Source organism: Callospermophilus lateralis, chromosome 2 (genome assembly GCF_048772815.1).
Source record: "Callospermophilus lateralis isolate mCalLat2 chromosome 2, mCalLat2.hap1, whole genome shotgun sequence".
Lineage (NCBI taxonomy): Eukaryota > Metazoa > Chordata > Mammalia > Rodentia > Sciuridae > Callospermophilus > Callospermophilus lateralis.
In genome coordinates, this window is record NC_135306.1 from 132,740,871 (window position 1) to 132,759,250 (window position 18,380).

The following is an 18,380-nucleotide window of genomic DNA, read 5'->3' on the forward strand; positions in this document are numbered from 1 at the left end:
ACATTTATCTCTGAGAATTGCCATCTACATAATTACCCTAGGAGAATATATATATATATGTTCATTACAACACAGTTTAAAATAACTAAAAAGATACTAAAGGACTATCAACTGATAGTCAAACAACTCATGGTAACTTCATAAAACAAAATACTTCCTAGTCATTAAAAATAATATTACAAAGATGTATATTTTCATGTAGAGTAAAAGATAATGCAAAATAAAAAAGGTCCTCAAATAGTATGTATGGAATGAGCATATTATTTTTAATGTGTATATATTCAGTTGCATCTTTATATTTTAAAAGGCTTAACTATTGCAGGATTTGGAGGCATATTTTCATTCTCTGATTTTTTTCAATGAATATTGTTTATTAGGGTTATACAATTACTTACATATAATCATAGTGTTTTAATGAAACATTTCAAAGTATTACTAATACAATCAACATTTATATACAATCCAACACCATGAGAAGGAACAAGCCACCATGTAATAAAGCAGAGAGGATGAATGATCCCAAGGAACTGCATGTCTTAAGTAATATCCCTCTGTGGACTCACTGCACAGAACAAAGGAGGTAACAATTTCCTGCAAGAAAATTTTAATGAGTACAAGAGCTATGTTCAATTATTTTCATCAGTGACTACTAAATTTTGATAGTCCATAGTTCTACAACCAATTAGATTAAAAGATAAAAACAATTTTCTGTCCTAACCAGTAAAATCTATCAAATCTCTAACATGGGGCTTGGATGGGAAGGGGAGGAATGCTTGAGTCTATGAGTATGATAGCTCATATTTTTGAAGTTTCCAAATATGATTTCTTACACCAACTCATACTCTTCAGCCACATCCTGACAGTTCCCTTCTCATCCTCTTCTATTGGGGTGTAGATTTGGAGTACATGAAAAGTGAATCCTTCTGCAGACATATGATGATGTAAGCACTGTGCCATTTCCCACTTGGTTATATTTAATCTTCACAAGAATCCTGAACAACAGGTGCTATTTAACTCAACCACACACAAGAAAACTGAGGATTAGAGAAGTTGCCCTATTTGATTGGGCCATTGGCCCAAGCAATATCCCTCTGGTGCTAAGTGGCAAAGCAGAATATCAGACCCTGAGCCTTTTTACTCTAAAAGTGATGCTTTTCCTCACCACATCACCATTCTCTCTAAATTATTTATAAGTGAGAATGAAGATTAAGACTCCTGGAAATGCAGATGATATAATTAAATTCTATTGAACCAGTCAACAAATATCATTGATGGCAAAACATATAATTCATAGTTATCTACTTTCTGGTTTTATATTAGTTCTAATTACTGACTTCAAGCTAAAATTATCCCCTCCAGAAATTTAACATATTAAACATCACAAATTATTTTTGTAGTTTTAAAAACACTTTTAAATCCAAGACTGGTACAGCAAATAATATTTTAGCCTTGTTGTGAATGAGAATGTCAAATCTCCTTTTCCTAGTAGCAGAGTCTATATTAGAGCTCAGGTCATTCCTTATACCCACCCTAAGGTTTTCCTGTTTCTTGCTAGCTCTATCTTATGAGATACTCTCATTTATAAAGAAAATCTCGGGGCATATGCTTGGTTTCAACAGGGGATGAAATATGTTTGGCTGCTGTCATCTGCTGAAACATCTAGAAAACACTGAGTAGCAGGTAGAAAAAGGAAGAAAGCTTGCAAACATGAAAAGACATAATACTTTATTAAAAAAAAAAAGTCAGCTTCATGTGCAGCTCCTCTGTCTCTCCTCAGGAAATGTCTCATGTCATAACTATGAGAAACAGAAACAGCTCAAGAAACCAGGACAGAGGTCAAGGCAGATGGCTAGCAATGCCGCCCAAAAGGTTACTAGAGTGACACCACTGGGATGCTGGTCATTTCAGAGGAAACTTTGTTAAAAAAGAATACTTTGGGGTTTTTTTGGATGAGGTAAGTTAGAATGCCCCACCTGGGAGAATGGAGCACCCCACAGGGCCCTTGCCAATGAAGGTGCCTATTTTGTACAGTATGTTTGTCTGACGTATGAGAGTGATAGACCCCTCTTAACCCATCATAGATAGGACTAGCAGAATGTTGAATGATATTCCATATACCTTTTTTCCATCATCTGAAAATATTCCAAAGCTGTGGAGGCATTTTTACTTCACTGGAATGACAGCACAGTGAGACAGGCTCTTGCGGAGGGTTACAAAGGCCAGGTTACACTCTCACCAAGTAAAACACTGGGAGTACCCCCAGTGCTCCAGGGAAATAACAAATTCAGTTTCTGCCTCATTTCCCACTCATCATTTTAAGCTCTGGAGACTACCTTGGAGAGCAGTTTTGCTGATATTTTGCCCCAGGAGTCCAGACTCCATATCGACCAGAGAGGAAAACCTACCCAACCATAAATTCTGTTCAGCTGAACTTTTCTGACTTCACTCACCACCCCACCCTGAACCCCATGCTGAAGGAAACCCCACGAGAAGAATGGCATTTGAGAATCATTCCATTCCTGGCATCCAGTACAGCACCTGCTAGAGGAGAGACAAACAATGGAACATTGCAGCACAGATGAACCAGGGACCCAGAGGCCTTTAACACACTCAGTTTCCAAATCCTCCCAAATAAGCACATCTTACCTCAGGAAACAGAATCTGGAAATTATACAGGTTAAAAAGAGCCTTAAAGATCATTTTGTCTAATCTCCTGGGTTTTCAGGTGAGGAAACAGAGACCCATTAAGTATGAAAGGTCTCAGTTCTCCCAAGGTGCAGAACTAACATCAAGCTGTAAAGTGCATCAATTGTATTGGTGTCCACAGAACCACGTGACAATTTCAGAGCCCTGTTTTACTGTCAGTTTGGAGTGATTTCCACGTTCTGACACTTTATTACTCACCCTGGTGCTGCTCGCTCCTTTAAGTATTTAACTGTTTATGAATAATCATTTAATGTTCCTATGGGTGTAGTTACCTTTACAGACCTTTTTTTGAATCCTTCAGAGCAAAGAATGTTGTCACAATATGAAAACAAAAATCTCATTTACTATACAAAAATTGATACTTCTGCATACTGTTTCTTTCTTTCAGCAAGATACACAGTTGACATTTTTTCTTATCCATAATGACTGGTCATACAGGCAAGCTGAAAATATTTCAAAACATGATTAAATACATGAATAGGAGAGTGCACTAAAATTTAGTTTAACTCCAAAATAACTGAACAAGACTGGACTCATCAGATTCAGTTGTTAAAACAAAACAAAACAAAATATCATATAGTATTTGTATCTTTATTTTTGCATAAGAAAAAAATATATTTGGCACAAATTATTGTAGCTTGCCCCTTTTCTACTGATATGGGAAATATACAAGTGCTAGAAGTTAGGACTTCATTATAATTTTTTTATACGTTTGTTTTATTTATTATGTTATGTGGTGCTGAGGATTGAACCTGTGCCTTGCGCGTGCTAGGCGAGCACTGGACCACTGAGCCACAATCCCATTTGATGCCTTTTTTTTTTCCTACCAGTAATTGAACGCAGGGGCTCTTAACCTCTAAGCCACATCCCACATCCCAGCCCTTTTTATGTTGAGGCAGGGTTTCTCTAAGTTGTTTGGAGTTACTTGCAAAGTTACTGATGCTGGCTTTGAACTTGCAATCCTCCTGCCTTAGCCTCCCAAGTTGCTGAGATTAAAGTGTGCACCACAACACCCAGCTGGTGTCTTTTTTTTTTTTTTTTTTTTTTTTTTTTTTTTTTTTTTTAGCTTTCCAAGATAACTGTTCAGATTTTTTTCCCACATCGAAGCCAAGCTGCTTGGGAAGCCGATATGATACTTGCAGTGTTTGAGATGCTCTGCACATTGATTTATGCTGCTGCTTCTAGATTATTTTAAAGAAAGCACTTAGTTCCCAGCCTCAGAACCTATTTTCTACAACTTAGTAACATAATCAATATTTTTTATACAATCTCCAAAGAGATCATCAAGCCATTAATCTTTGAGACATTTATTTTTCAGAGGCAGCCCTTGTGTGCTTCCCTGTTCTGCCCTTCTCGCTCTGTTAGAATGGATCTTGGTGTGGGACTCAGAAGGGCACACAGATTTTTCCTTCCAGGAGATAAGTAAATACCAAAGACTTCAGGGGCAGGGAACAGCAGTGTTATGATTTAGATATGAGGTGTCCTCCTACAGCTCATATGTTAGACAATGCAAACATTTTCAGAGGTGAAATGACTAGGGTATGAGAGCCTTAACCTAATCGATGAATTAATCCACTAACGTGGATTAACTGAGGGATAGAGCTCTAGGCAGGTTGTGTGTGGCTGGAGGAGGTGGGTCACTGGGGGCATGCCTTTGGGGTTTATATTTTTTCCCTGGTGAGTGGATCTCTTCTGCTTCTTAACTGCCATGTCCTGTGCCACACCCTTCCACCATAGTGTTCTGTTCCACCTTGGGCCCAGAGCAATGGAGTTGGCTGTCTGTGGAATAAAACCTTTAAAACCACGACTCCCAAATTATATTTCCTCCTATGTTATTCTTGTCGGGTGTTTTTGACATAGAGGTAGAAAGGCTGTCTAAAACAAGCAGTCACTGAAGCCAAGTGTCTGGGACATCCTTGACTCTGCAGGTGTCTGGGCTTGCATTGGTAACCTTATGAAGCTGTTTTCTGCTACCATTAAACTGGCCTCCTTAAATAGCCGAGATTTCTGAAGAGTAAAACATCTGAAAAAAACATTCCATTTTCACTCCATATTTCCTATCTTATATATTATCAAAAGGTTTTCTATGGAGAGAAAGAGGTTACTGAGGAAATAGGTTATGACAAACTGCAAAACAAAAGAACAAAGTCAACATATGGAATCTCCCCTTCCAGGTGTCCCTAATGAAAACGACTTGTGTTCATACTACAAATGGAAGAGTAGTGTCTGCTCAGGTGTGTGCTGTGGGACCCTCACAGGCACAAAGGCATGCATTGTCTAGAACACACACTTAGGTACGCAACTGCCTGGGTATATGTCCCAACTCTGCTGTTTACTAGCTGCACAACTTGGAAACTTTACTGAACCTCCGTGGGCCTGGATTTCTTCTACAAAATCAAAACAACAGTGCCTACCAAACCGGAGTGGAGTAAATAAATATGAAGCACTTAAAACACTTTCGGGCACATAATAGGTATATAATTGTTAGCGGATATTGTCATTAAGGAAGATTTATAGAAAAGGAAATTCACAACTACTTCACAATTTCATTCCCTATAGGAAAAGCCACATCAAAGTTTAAAGAACAGATGTCATTTATTTGTTAAAAACAAAGGAAGGTTACTATATTTGTCCCAAAGGTCAGACAAACTTGAGTTGAATCCCAGCTTTGCCATGTTTGGCTGAGTGATCCAGGTCAAATACCTAAAGTTTCTTATGTCTCAATTTTTCTATCTGTAAAATTCCCACTGTCATGTTGAAGACTTTTCATAGTGTCTAGCACATAGTAAATGTTTTATAAACATTAACTGACATTATCATTAATTGAGTGTTCAGAAGCAGAGACAGAACAGAAAATTAGTGACACCTAGGTTAAGGATAAATAATCTGGGGGCCCTGTCCCTGATATAAAATGTCCCTTCCACAGATGCCAGGCTCATGCCAGGGTTTGCAGTCAGTGTCACAAATGAGTCCTGTATATGGTGACATGGATGACAGGCTATTGCCACAGTCTATAATCTGTTCCCACTCCTGCAAGCACACTTTTAAACTTAGGAAACTACAGTGGCTTTAGGGACCTACTCTTCAGACCAGATATTTAATTCCTGGGGAGTTTGAACAAGATTTCTCTTTGTGATGAGTCCCAGAACAGCCAGATGCTGCTAAGCCTGTATTCTGGAGCAGCCCATTCTGATACTGCTCAAATTACCATCCTCATGGTACTACTTTATGTTCTGGGTCCTTGCTCCTGAAATCAGTTATAGACTGTCTGTATGACACACTTGGGAATAAAGTTGCACTCTCTGGCTCATGCTAATGATTGCCTGCAAAGAAGAAAAAGTGTGTGTGTGAGTGTGTGTGTGTGTGTGTGTGTGTGTGTGTGAATGTTTTAATAAAAACCATTGTAGTTGGACAGCACATACAATAATATGCTAGGTATTCAGATCACAAATAATTCATGCCATGCCATTATTTGGATTATATAATGAAATGTTTAGCTAAGCCACATAAAGTCACTGAGTTTTATAGCTAAGTGGGGTCATAAAGCTATCCAGCCCAACACCTTAGTTTTACCACTGAGGAAATCGATTGAGAGAATAAAGTGATAGGAACAAAGTCACACACAATGTGCCAGTGGAACAGCTAAAAATGAAACTCAGATATTCACTGTGAATTTCATTGTTATTATTCTTCTTTCTTTCATGAATCCAGGTCTGTACACATCCACTTCTACAAGTTTTAATCATCTTCTAAACTTTACTCTATGAAACTATCTCAAAGATTCCCAGCTAAAAGTAAGCTCCACTTCTTTAGCTGTGATTCAAACTACACAGGGCATCACAAACTTCCTAGGCCAGGTTAAATTTGGATTGCTAGGCCACCCCAGAGTTTCTGAGTCTATTAGTCTCGGGTGGGGTCTGAGAATTTATAGTTCTAATAGGTTCCTAGGAGACACTGATCCTGGGACTGCATTTTGAAAATTCTGCTACACACATTGTATTGTACCTCTGTGAATGGCTCTGCTGGTACTTCCTTCCTTATGTTTAAGCTGCTAAGTGTGTTCTTAAGTCATCTATTGGACTGCCAGGTTCCTGAAGGAAAGTTCTAGGTCTTATTCCTCCTTCTTTTTCTAGTGTCTAAAGAAGTGCCCTAAAAAGCCAAAATCCAATTAATTTTTTAGTGAAAATGGGCTAGTCAAGATACACCAAAATCTATCTACAGCATGCTCCAGAGAGAAGACAAAAATGAGGATCCAAGAAACTAGGAACATAATCATAAAACATGAAGATCTTAGGGAAATAAATAGTCCCTCCTTTCCCAAACTCTGTTTCACAACACGAATTGTATGAGATGTGAACATCTATGCAACAAAACAAACAAACAAAAAGCCCTTTAGAAAATACTGATTTAACAAAGGTAAAGAGATTTCTTAACTTTCCGTAACTTAGAGCTTCCTGGAGCCTTTAATATGCTCCAAAATAAATCTTCCCCATCTCCCATCCATAGTCAATTCTAATAATTTGCCCTGAACTGTTTTCTGCATATGAAGCCACAGTGTCCATTTATTGTTTATCATCTATTTTCACTATTATAAATTAGGCTCCATGGTCTATCTTCAGGATTTAGTAAATACAGACACCTATCACTGAAAGAATGCGTGCATTCTGAGAAATGCAATCATGAGATGGGTAGCATGAGATGCATGAGGCTGCTGCCAGTGTAACAGGGCACCCACCTTTACAGAAAACTTAGATTTTAAAAGAAGGAGTTCACTCTAAATACTATAAGGATAGCATGGTAAATACATAAACTGGTCACACTGTCATTTACTATCATTATCAAGTATGACGTGCTGTATAGAACCACATATGCTATATTTATCCCACTGGCAGCACAGGAGGTTTGTTTACACCAGTGTCACCACAAATGTGACACATTACAACATATACTATAATTATATGAGGATACAATGTCACTAAACAACAGAAAGTTTTCAGCTCCTGTTTTTCAAACAGTTGCCTGAAAAGTTTCCTTCTACATCACACCATAGTGTGTAAACTCTCATTGAAACTGAGCTAAGCATTACTCCTAAAGAAATTGCTCCAACATGGGTCAGATGAGCACATGCATACATTTCAACCGAAGAATGAAAGGGCTGCTCCATCCCTGGTTATGCTATTTTCTTTTCCATTTAAAAAGCAGCAAATAGAGAATTTGCAGTTCTGTGAGCTACAAAAAAATGACATAAGGGGAATAATATTGTTGAATACTCCATATATTTTTTTAAAAAAATCATCATCTATTTTTACTTTGTCAAAGGCCAAAAGCACTTTGCCAAATCAAAACCACCCAGAGATATAAAATCAAAAGCCAATTTTCATATTTCATCTTTCTCTGGAAATTCTGCCTGTCTACTCTGTGCTCCACATCGAAGCAGGGCTTTACAAGCAAGCCAGGTATTTGATTTACAGGGATATATCACCTTCTGTCATTCTGCACAATGAAAAAAAAAAAATCCCAAACCAAGTCCCCAGTTGATCTGCCAACCAGTCAAGCAGACCATTACCCAAACCCAACCTTTTTTATTATAATAACACTGTAAATTCTAACTTTTTCCAGTGGTGCAAATCTTTCTGTTGTCCAAAAGTGGTCTCTCCGGAGAAAAGTCAGTCAGCATGAAGCAAGCATAATTCAGATTGATTCTGAGAAAAATGGAAGATTCAGCCACACAGCGGCAGTGTTATGAATACCCTCCTTTATTTTCTCCCCAGGTGCTGGAAATATTTCCATACAACACTGGTTAATGTCAAGTATCATTTCATCAGTAAATGCTTCAAATTCAGGGGTAATTCAACCAGGGGCTATCAGAAGGAAAGATTAGCATGTTGTTCAAGCCTTTTAAAAAATCACTTCTCCCTCTGGAGAAAGAAATTCATCATGGTGTAAGAGAGAAAAAAAAATGTATGGAGAGGATATAATTTGTTCCTATGCTTGGCTGTCTGTGAAAATGTTCCAGAAAAAAATGCATGATTTCAAATTTTCTCCAGTGGGCCTTGCTGACAGAAACCAAAGGGTAAGTACATTAGTATTCTTTTATGCTCCAGTTAAGAAAAACAAAACAAAAAAACAAAACAAAACAAATATATCCTTTTGCAGTCATAGTATTTAAACTGGAATAAGTACCTAAAGAGGGAAGAGGGCCCAAATCCCTTCTAATGCAACAAATGTCTTTAAATATTAATTCAAACAGTAACGAATCACAAGGTAGTTGAGAGAAAAGGTGCTCTCAGAGCCCTCTGCTTTCTATATTCTGATATGATGGATATTTATTGCTCTGTCAAGTCCATGCCATCTGCCATATTTCCAAAAGTTAGCATCTCTACAGCCATCCCAATTGCCATCACCCTTTAAAAGTGAGTCTTATTCCAGAAAACAAGTATCTGAGTCTTTAAATCCAGAATCATGGAAACAAAATATGGAGGGGCTCTATGCACAGGCCCCTTTCCTGCTGAGGAACTGAGGCCTTGCAGAGCCAGTGAAAGCCAGTGGGTGATGGCAGGGCTGAGATATACACAGAACTGTGACATAAGTCAAGTAAAAGACCATCACATGCCCATTTCCAACAGAACTGAAACCCCAGAGGAGCATGATATTAATGAGCAAACATCCTGAACCTTCAGCAGACTTCTTCAGGAAAAAAATTCAATTTTCAATCTTCTTATGATTGCACATAGAACCAGATTTTACCCTGGACAAAGCAAACCACAAGCTCAGATGGGTTTTTTTGGAAGTGTCTATTTGGTGAAACATAACCTCAGAATATAAGGCAGCAACACTGAGTTCTCATATGGTAGGTAACCAATGTATAATTGCTAAATAAATTTAAGGAGACAAGAGATACTCAACTGTCTATAATAGGACACTACCATATTATATGTAGCCTTATGAAGGTCAGAAAATGGGAGGATAGGGTGAATATAATTATATAAGAAATTAAGAAATAATTTCAGGAAATTGCTGAGACTACCTCAGGCAGCAATCTGCATGAACTTAAAAAGAAGAGTTAAAAAAAAACATTTAGATAAACATAGTGCATATAGAGAGAAATTATAACACCAGAGGAGGCAAAGAAAATTATTTGGAAATAGGCTGCAATAAATATTCCAGGATTTAAAACAGCTCTCATATGGGTCAAGAAATGGCATCTAGAAGTTTGCTGACATTCCAGAAATCTTGTCAGTCTTGTCTTTTCACATTGCCATCACTGACAAGCATCTTAGCAAATAAGGCAAAATGCAAATTTGGTTGCTTCCAGCTTTCCCATACTCCCCATTAAAATTATCTATTATTGGCTTATACATTGATGCCAAAGATGCCTAGATTAGTACTCAGTGCTAATGAGGCTAGGGTCACTGGTTCAATTCCCAGGTGGAAACTACCCACAGTATTCCCAAGATCAGGTCAACATGGACAACTCCCAATTACTCTCCATCTCAACTATAAAAGCCCAAGGCTACAAAATCATGAGTCTATTGGATCTTATTATATGTTTACTCAAGAAAGGGAGCATATTTCCTTAGAGGGGTGGGATATTTGTAGACATTTTTATAGACACATGACTAAAGAGTCTTTCAAGAATTTCTAGCTAATTGTTTCCAGCTTACACAACTTTAGCATTATATCCTTAAGCAGCCATAAGTAAACTAGGTGTAAGAACACTCAGAGCTTCAGAATTGGCCTGAACAGAGTGCTGTCCATAAAGGCTCTGCCACAGAGTGTGAGGCCAAGGACAGGTCCTCTTCTGGAAGAATAATGAAGAGAACAAGAACAAGTACCTAAAGAGGGAAGAGGGCCCAAATCCCTTCTAATGCAACAAATGTCTTGTTGCATTATTGAACTCACCAAAAGATATGATGAACTACTTCCTGGTCTCTGTTGAACTCACCAAAAGATATGATGAACTACTTCCTGGTCTCTGTTAATTCTGCTGTACATCATAATTCTGGACAAATCCAGCCCCATGAGCAATGTGGACAATGGAAGGACTTCTTGGGATATACTGTATCCTTCAAATAAAGTTCCATGAACAAGGAAAATCTACTTGTTTTCCCAATCCCCTCCTTGGGACCTTGATGTTACTTTTAAAAATGAAAGGCATAATTAAAAGATCAATCAAATATAACAGTTTCCTAAAAGAAAATGAATGTAGAACTCAGTGAGTTCAAGTCCAGGGGCTTGGAGAGGGAGCAGATCAGACCTCATGGCCTATGAGACTGAGAGTACCAGTGCAGGACCAGACATGAGCACTCTGTGCAGGAAAGAACAGCACCCTCACCTGCCGCACAGCATTCCTGCTACAGAAAATCAGCCACATAGTTAAAACCTCAGAATATCCTAGCCCTGTTGAAACACTTCAATGCCTTTTCCAGACTTTCAGGACAATAAAGGCCAAGACTGTCAACAAGGCTGAGAAAGTTCTGCCAAATTTGGCCCTGTTTTATATTTATTTTATTTTTTAATGATTTTTTATTATTATTATTATTATTATTATTATTATTATTTTGCATCATCTCAGACCGCTCTCTGTGCTCTGGATGCATAAGCCTTCTTTCTGTTCCTGGCAGAGCACCTCCTCCTCAGGTGCTTTGCACATGTTTCCCCAAGTTCAACTCTTTTTTTCTTTCCCCAACTCCCTATCACAAAAACATAAGCAGGGTGTCTTCTAGCATGCCCAAGACTAGTTGTGTCATCAGAGCACCCAGTACATTTCCTTTGCAATACTTACTGACATTCTAAGCACATTTTAGTAAAACTATTTGATTATTATCAGTTGTTCCAACTTGACTATAAACTATATAAAGAAGGGGACTATCTCTTATGGATATTGCTATTGCCCCTACCAAATATTTTTGGATATAGAAGCTGCTCAGTGATTATTTATTGCCAATGAATCATAAATATCTTATGAAATTCTAAGAAAATATAGGATAAATTAGTAGTTTTCAACTGGAAGCAATTTTGAACTCCCAGAAGGCACGTGGCAATGTCTACAGACATTTTTGTTACCACAATGAGGAGACTGGTATCTAGGGGGCATAGGTCAGAAATGATGCTAAACATTCTACATAGAACAGCCCCAAAGCAAAGAATTAACTGTCCTAAATGTCTATAATGTGGAGGTTAGGGAATGTGGTGAAATTATATTGAGAAGGATAGAGACCAGAATATAGAAAAAAATTACCAAAAGAATAGTGTCATGGCAGAGACACTGCACAGAGCCCTTCTGCTGCCATTGAAATATTCCCAGGATAATGTCCCAGGTGAGGTTATTTCTGGGAATCTGATGGGAAGAATTAGACATCCTTATGCTAGTGCCCCGATGATTTTCATCCACACAATAGGATCCTGGCAGGGTTCTGAGCTCTCTGGCCAGAACAGAGAATGAAGGGACCTTCTCCTCTCAGTGGTAGAACAATTTGGCCTGATTTCTCCAGGAAGCATTCACATGTGGCAAGGCCATCAGTCACCCTGACAGACAGAATCCCTGTTTGCTCCCAAGGACTAATGTTCTCCAGTCTTTGACCAACCTGACTTGAATCTCACTCTTTACAGAAGCATTACTCTGCCAACAAAATCAAGACCCTGGAAGATTGATCTTTCCAGGTCAACACAGGGCCATGTCTCCAGAGGTTTACATAATTTTCTCTGCATGACTACTAAGACGACATACTCCCCAGCATTCAAGCAGCCACACTTTTCCATGACTTTGGAGGAAATCATTTTATTCTGCAGCATGGTTTATAAGGCAGTTTATAAGGCAGACAAGTCCTGCTCTGGATGGAGAAACAGAGCACAACTCCCACAATTCTACCCCATGCTACAATAATCTAAATAGACTTAAAATACCCCTGACACTCCACAGCTTCTGGAAAGTGAATGAGACCATTGCTCAGACAAGCCTTAAACCAAGCAGATTCATTCCACATATTTAAGTAGATGGTTTTCTTCTAGTCCACCCCTGAGTATATGTAGTTAAAAACGAAGCATACACTTTGCCACTAATTATGTATTACAAATAAATAGTTTACATAAGCATATGTAAACGGTGAAAGGGGGGAAGTGGCAATTTTGAGCATCCACAGCAGATGTTTGGGGACAGCTGTACAGGAAAGCTGACAAGAATTTAGATGAAATTTATTTTAAAGTCCCACAAGAGTGAGAGAAGGTTTGTTTAACCTTTACCAAACTATTCTACCCAAGGGGTTCAGATCTGAATTTTCATTTAGAATAGATTTCTATTGTGTTTAGCAGACCTTTCCCATTTCCTCTTTCTTTTAACTAAAGAAAGAAGCCCTAGAGATTTGACCACTATGAGCAAATGTCACTCAGTCACTACAAAAGAAGCTTGCTTGTCAATCTCTCATGTGTTATTAGCAGATTCTATGAGACAAAGTAAATAATATTAATAATAAAATTAGCAACAGAAAAGTTTATACACCAAACACTTCAAGTTTAAAAGACTCCACTAAGCTCCACAACTCTTTCCCAGGAACTGCCGTTTTCTACGTCAAAACAACACGTTAGTTCTGAGCTTCATGTGGGTAACAAAATCACCTTTCCATTACTTATACATTTTTTTGGAAGATAAAACAAATGACATAGAGACACAGTTAGTGAAAAATTACTTAGACCAAATATGCCTAACCATATGTTTTGGCATCAACTAGGCTTTTGCCTCACAAATATTCGGCAAGAACAAATACCTGGCATCTGAGAAGCATTTGTTAAATGCTTAATAACATCCAACACAGAAAGAGGGCTCACCATGTTGCTATGTCCTATGCATCACTGCTATGTCATCTAAGCTAACTTGAAAGTGTGCATTTCTAGTTAGGGAGGTTGGGAGAAGGCACTTCAGGGGTATTATCAAGCAGCACCCTGCCCTTGGAAGTGAAATGATGGCACTCAAAGCTGTGTGCACATCACAACCAGGCTAGTAGATGGTAGCTCTAGATGAAAGCCCAAGGCCTGGACCAAAAATGAATGGTTATAACACTACTGGGTTTCAATGTGATTTTCTAGAAGTTGAAAGAACATGATTATTTACATATTGCCATAGAAACTCAGATGAAAGCCACGTCATCTATGAGTTTACTTTTCCTAAAGTGCAATCTTGAATTTACTGTTTCACTCAGAATCCACCAAGAAATATTATATAGTAATTTAGATTATTTGGTTTTGCAATCAGATAATTACTCATCATTTGTTTTGTAAAACACTTAAGATCTGTTCTCACTTAACAGATTATTGCTCTCTTCATTAATAAACTTGCAACAGACAAATTAATTATTCATATAATTTTGCCCTTCAGGTTCATATAAAAGGTATATAGAATACATAACCTTATGATACAACATTTATCCATCTGTTGCTTTTGAAACTTTAGGTTTTGTTGTGTCTTTTGGGGGGAAATTTAAAAATGATCTCTTGTTATAGTTCTTTTTCCTTCTCCATTGATTCAATTTTAATTTCATTTACAAATTACAACACGATCACAATCTATGTGACACATTGTGTGCCTTTGACCCTGAATTAGTACCACCTCAAACCTTTAATTTACAGTTGCATTAGACAATAAGAATATACTTAACACTACTGAACCATACACTTATAAGTAGAATATGGTCAATAATGTATGATGTTTTTATACCCCTAAGTATTTATATATTTATGTATATAATGGAGGGAGTACTTATGGTAGAATACATAATTTCAAATTACCCTACTCAAATTCAAAGAAGTATATAATAATTCTAATACATCATGTTATGTCCATCATCTGATTGACTGTAAGATTTTCCTGCCTATCAAAAAAGCCACAATCGATGAGTTAACCTAAAGGAAAAATCAAAGACTGAAAATTTCAGTGTAAAATCATTTGAGAGCTTTGCAATACATTTGATGGCTAAAACAAGAGGGAAAGACTTTGGGGGAAATTTCTCGCCTTTTTTAATGAAAAAAAACAATTTAGGTTCCTTTTGCAGGCCAATAGAAGCTGGATCCAACACCTAACATGGGAGCATGTGGGCTAAGGACACTTCCAAAGGTGCTCAAATAGAACAGGTGACAGAGATGGTTCCATGTCTAAGGCTGCTGCATAACCACCAGTCATGAGCTGTGGTGAGCACTCTCCTTTCTAATATATGCAGGGTTCATCAAGATCCTGGCAGCACAAGGCCCTTCCGGGTAAGGATTTCCACAGGTCTAATCAATGATGAACACACAGGGCAGTCCCTCCAACTTGACATTTCCTCACATAAGCTTAATTTAATTGTGGCCAATTCTTATCTGAGTCAGCTCTTCACTGACAGAAGAGAGGAGCTCTGAACAGGTTTCACAAATGCTGGCCTGGGGCTGTTTCAAAGTCTTCCCATAATTGAGGCAGATATCTTTCTTCCTTAAGGTGGTGTTTCCACCTTCTACCAGGGAAAGAATTATAAAATTTATATGAATGGCATTATTTGCACATAGGATGTGTCTTCCTAATTCATGGCAGAATCTCTCCTTTATCAGTGGAATCCTCTGGAATCCCTCTATAGATGACTGAAATTAAAAAGTAATGAAAATAATTCAGAAGTAATACATTACACTTTTATGTGGAAGGTATAAAATGGATCCTGATAAAAGTAGATCTTGACAAAAGTCATAATACATAATTTTATTAAAATTTTAATTATATTTAAATTACTCCTGATTTCAAATATCTACCAAATATAATGCTGTTACCTCCTCTATATTATTACTTTCATCATTTCATGATGTCACTCTAAATGAGAAGAAATGGAAATATGTGGATACAGGAATCCTGGTCTGGTCAATTATCTTGCTTAGCAATTGCATTTTCACTCGAATCTCTCACTATTTATAATTTACTCAACTTAGGACAATGAAAAATGTTTGTCCCCCCTTTAGCTTTTATTTATCTTTCTATTTTGGTCAAGGGATCAGAGAAGGGTCATGCTTAAAGAAATACTTTGTAGAAGTGTTAATGCTTTGTAGCTCAAGCATGTAGGAGAACCCCAAATATTGTGCCCTTCAAAAGTGTTTTGCAACTGCTTAATGGAGGAAAAAAAAAACCACTTTTAATTTAAGATATTTACGAAGCAGAAGTAGAAAGTATGATATATTGTACATGAGGAAACTATGAAAGTGAGTCAAATAAACTTCTTTTATTTTTAAATCACCCAGTTTGTAGTACACTGTTACTCTTCTTTGATACTGCAAGACTAGACTTCTTGAGAACTCTGAGTTCCAGGACATGGAGCTTTAAAACTGACAGCCAGCTAAGGGGGTAAAGGGATTCTGAGAAGACCCATTCAGTATGTAGAGGAGAGGTGCAGGCGCCCTGCAGTGCCAGCCACATGCTGACCACTTACTGCTCCTCCTTCCTGCTCAAAGACCAATGCTAGCTATCGCTGTTGCCGATCCTTGACTCTTGTTTCTAGAATTTCAGTGATTCCAGGTAAGTCAGTTATGATTAATAGAGAATTAACACTGCTCGTATGGATTAAGGATCTAAATATTCAAGAATCACTACTATAATAAATGTTTCTAACTTTACAAAGGGCATCAATATGGTCAATATCTGTGCCCCACAAATCATGTGTGGAACAGCCACCATTGTGGCAGTGTTAGGAAGTGGGGTCTAATGGGAGGTGTTTAAATCATGAGGGACCCACCCTCACAAATGGATTAATGCCATTCTCTGGGGAATTGGTTAGTACTAGTGGGAGTGGGTTCAGTTTCCAGAGAGTGGGTGTTATAGAACAAGTCCATCTTCATGCCCTGTCTCTTTTGCTGGCTTACTGTCTCACTCTTGCCTATTCACCTTCCACCATGTTATGACACAGTGTGCCAGAAGTTGGTGCCAGGCTCTTGGATCTCCCGTTCTATAGCATCGTGAGCCAAATGAATTTCTTTTTTTTTTTTTTTATAAATCACTCAGTCTGTAGTATACTGTGTATAGAAACATAAAATGAACTAATACAGGGGCAGATCAAACCAGTGGTGCTGAAGCCCAAATGATGTGGACACAAATAACTAAACATCTGAATGACCTTCAGGTACCTATTTGACCTTTTCAGGCCTCCCCAGTCATATGGGGAGTAGTAATAATCTAAGTATCTGGCTTTCCATTCTGCTGATTTTAAGTTCACTTTCCAGTTAATACTATAAAAAATATGATGCTTAGGTTTCTTGCATGACTTAGGAACTATCAATCATCTAACATTCTTATTTCTTTTATGCTGAAATAATTTAAACTTTACTATTATTAAGTACACTGTTCTGTACTTCAATTTATCTCAACTAACATTTGTGGAACACCAACAGAAACCAACCTCAAGCAGCTTAAGGGAAGAAAATGCTAAAAGAACATGGCAAATGCCATAGAATAAGGACACAAAGGTCTAAGAGAACACAGAGGGGAAGACTAATTGCTGTGTGGGAGCAGGGAAACAGAGACCCAGCATGGAGGACAAAGCATCAAATAATATTCTGCTGAGTGCTGAGCATTGCAATCATATGTGTCTGACCTATATTATTATATTTTATTCTCACAGCAAACTAAACCATTATCTGTTTTGCACATGATGAGACTGAGGTTTGGAAGTTTTATTGTCCTTGCCCACATATGCAGGAAGGTACATTTCCAACATAGGCGTATCTGACTTCAATGCCTAGACTGCTCACCATGGCAGCACACTGTTCTCTGAGGTGGATCACAGAGGACAGAAAGGTTTCTAATGATTGATTGGGATCTTTTCAGCCCCAACTCCAGAAGGAGCAAAGGAAATAAACACATGTGGGAAAGTACAAGGCCTGTCTTGTACTTGAGAAAGGGTCAGACTCAGTTTAGCCGACCTGGAGGAAAAACAGGGACAGAATGGGCAGAGTTCAAACCTTAAATACCAAACTAAGGCCCAAGAGCTTTATCCTAGAAGCAACTGTGGAATCACTAATTTGTCAGTTTTCCTTTTATTGATCAGAGAAGCATCATGATAGAAAAGCTGCTTGAGGAAAACTATAGTTTTGTAGCTAGCATGTGTGGGATATAATCCAGGGAGTAGGTAGGTAAGAGGTAGGGAGATCTGATAAGGAATTCTAAGATAAAGAGGGCTATCTTAAGAAAACAATGTGATCTTTAGCCAAGTTAATTCATCCCAGATCTCATAGTTTGTATATGTATTATTATTTAATACATTATTTTTCCACTTATAAATTCCCTTTATTTTATGACCAAAGTATCTTTAATCAGTAAATTTTTAAAATAATTGAATCTCAAGAACATAAAATGGAAAACTCCATTTTTTTTTCAAAAACCAAGTTCAAATTCAGTATTTCATTCACTTTAGATTCCACTATGTTAGGAAATTCACAGAACCAAAGAAAAGTAACTGGTGTTTAGTCTTGAAGTGCCTTGGTCCCTGATAAAAGACAAGGAGTTAGACTGTGGTTTTATAGCCACTTTAGTTAGAAAGGAGGTCAGCTGCTTCTGAAGCCCCCATGACAGACACTTTAATAAGGAGGGGTTTACTGCTAAAATAACACTCTGCACCTGCCCTGGGGGGCTCTGTCCAGTGCTGTTTTACTATTATCTGCAGTTCATGTGCCTT

The 18,380-nt window shown here is 37.8% G+C and overlaps 1 protein-coding gene across 1 annotated transcript in view; it reads right to left on the minus strand.

The window, feature by feature from the left end:
- The window catches only part of Fat3 (FAT atypical cadherin 3), a 610,786-nt gene that overhangs the window by 482,446 nt on the left and 109,960 nt on the right, over positions 1-18,380 (minus strand). The window lies entirely within an intron of this gene.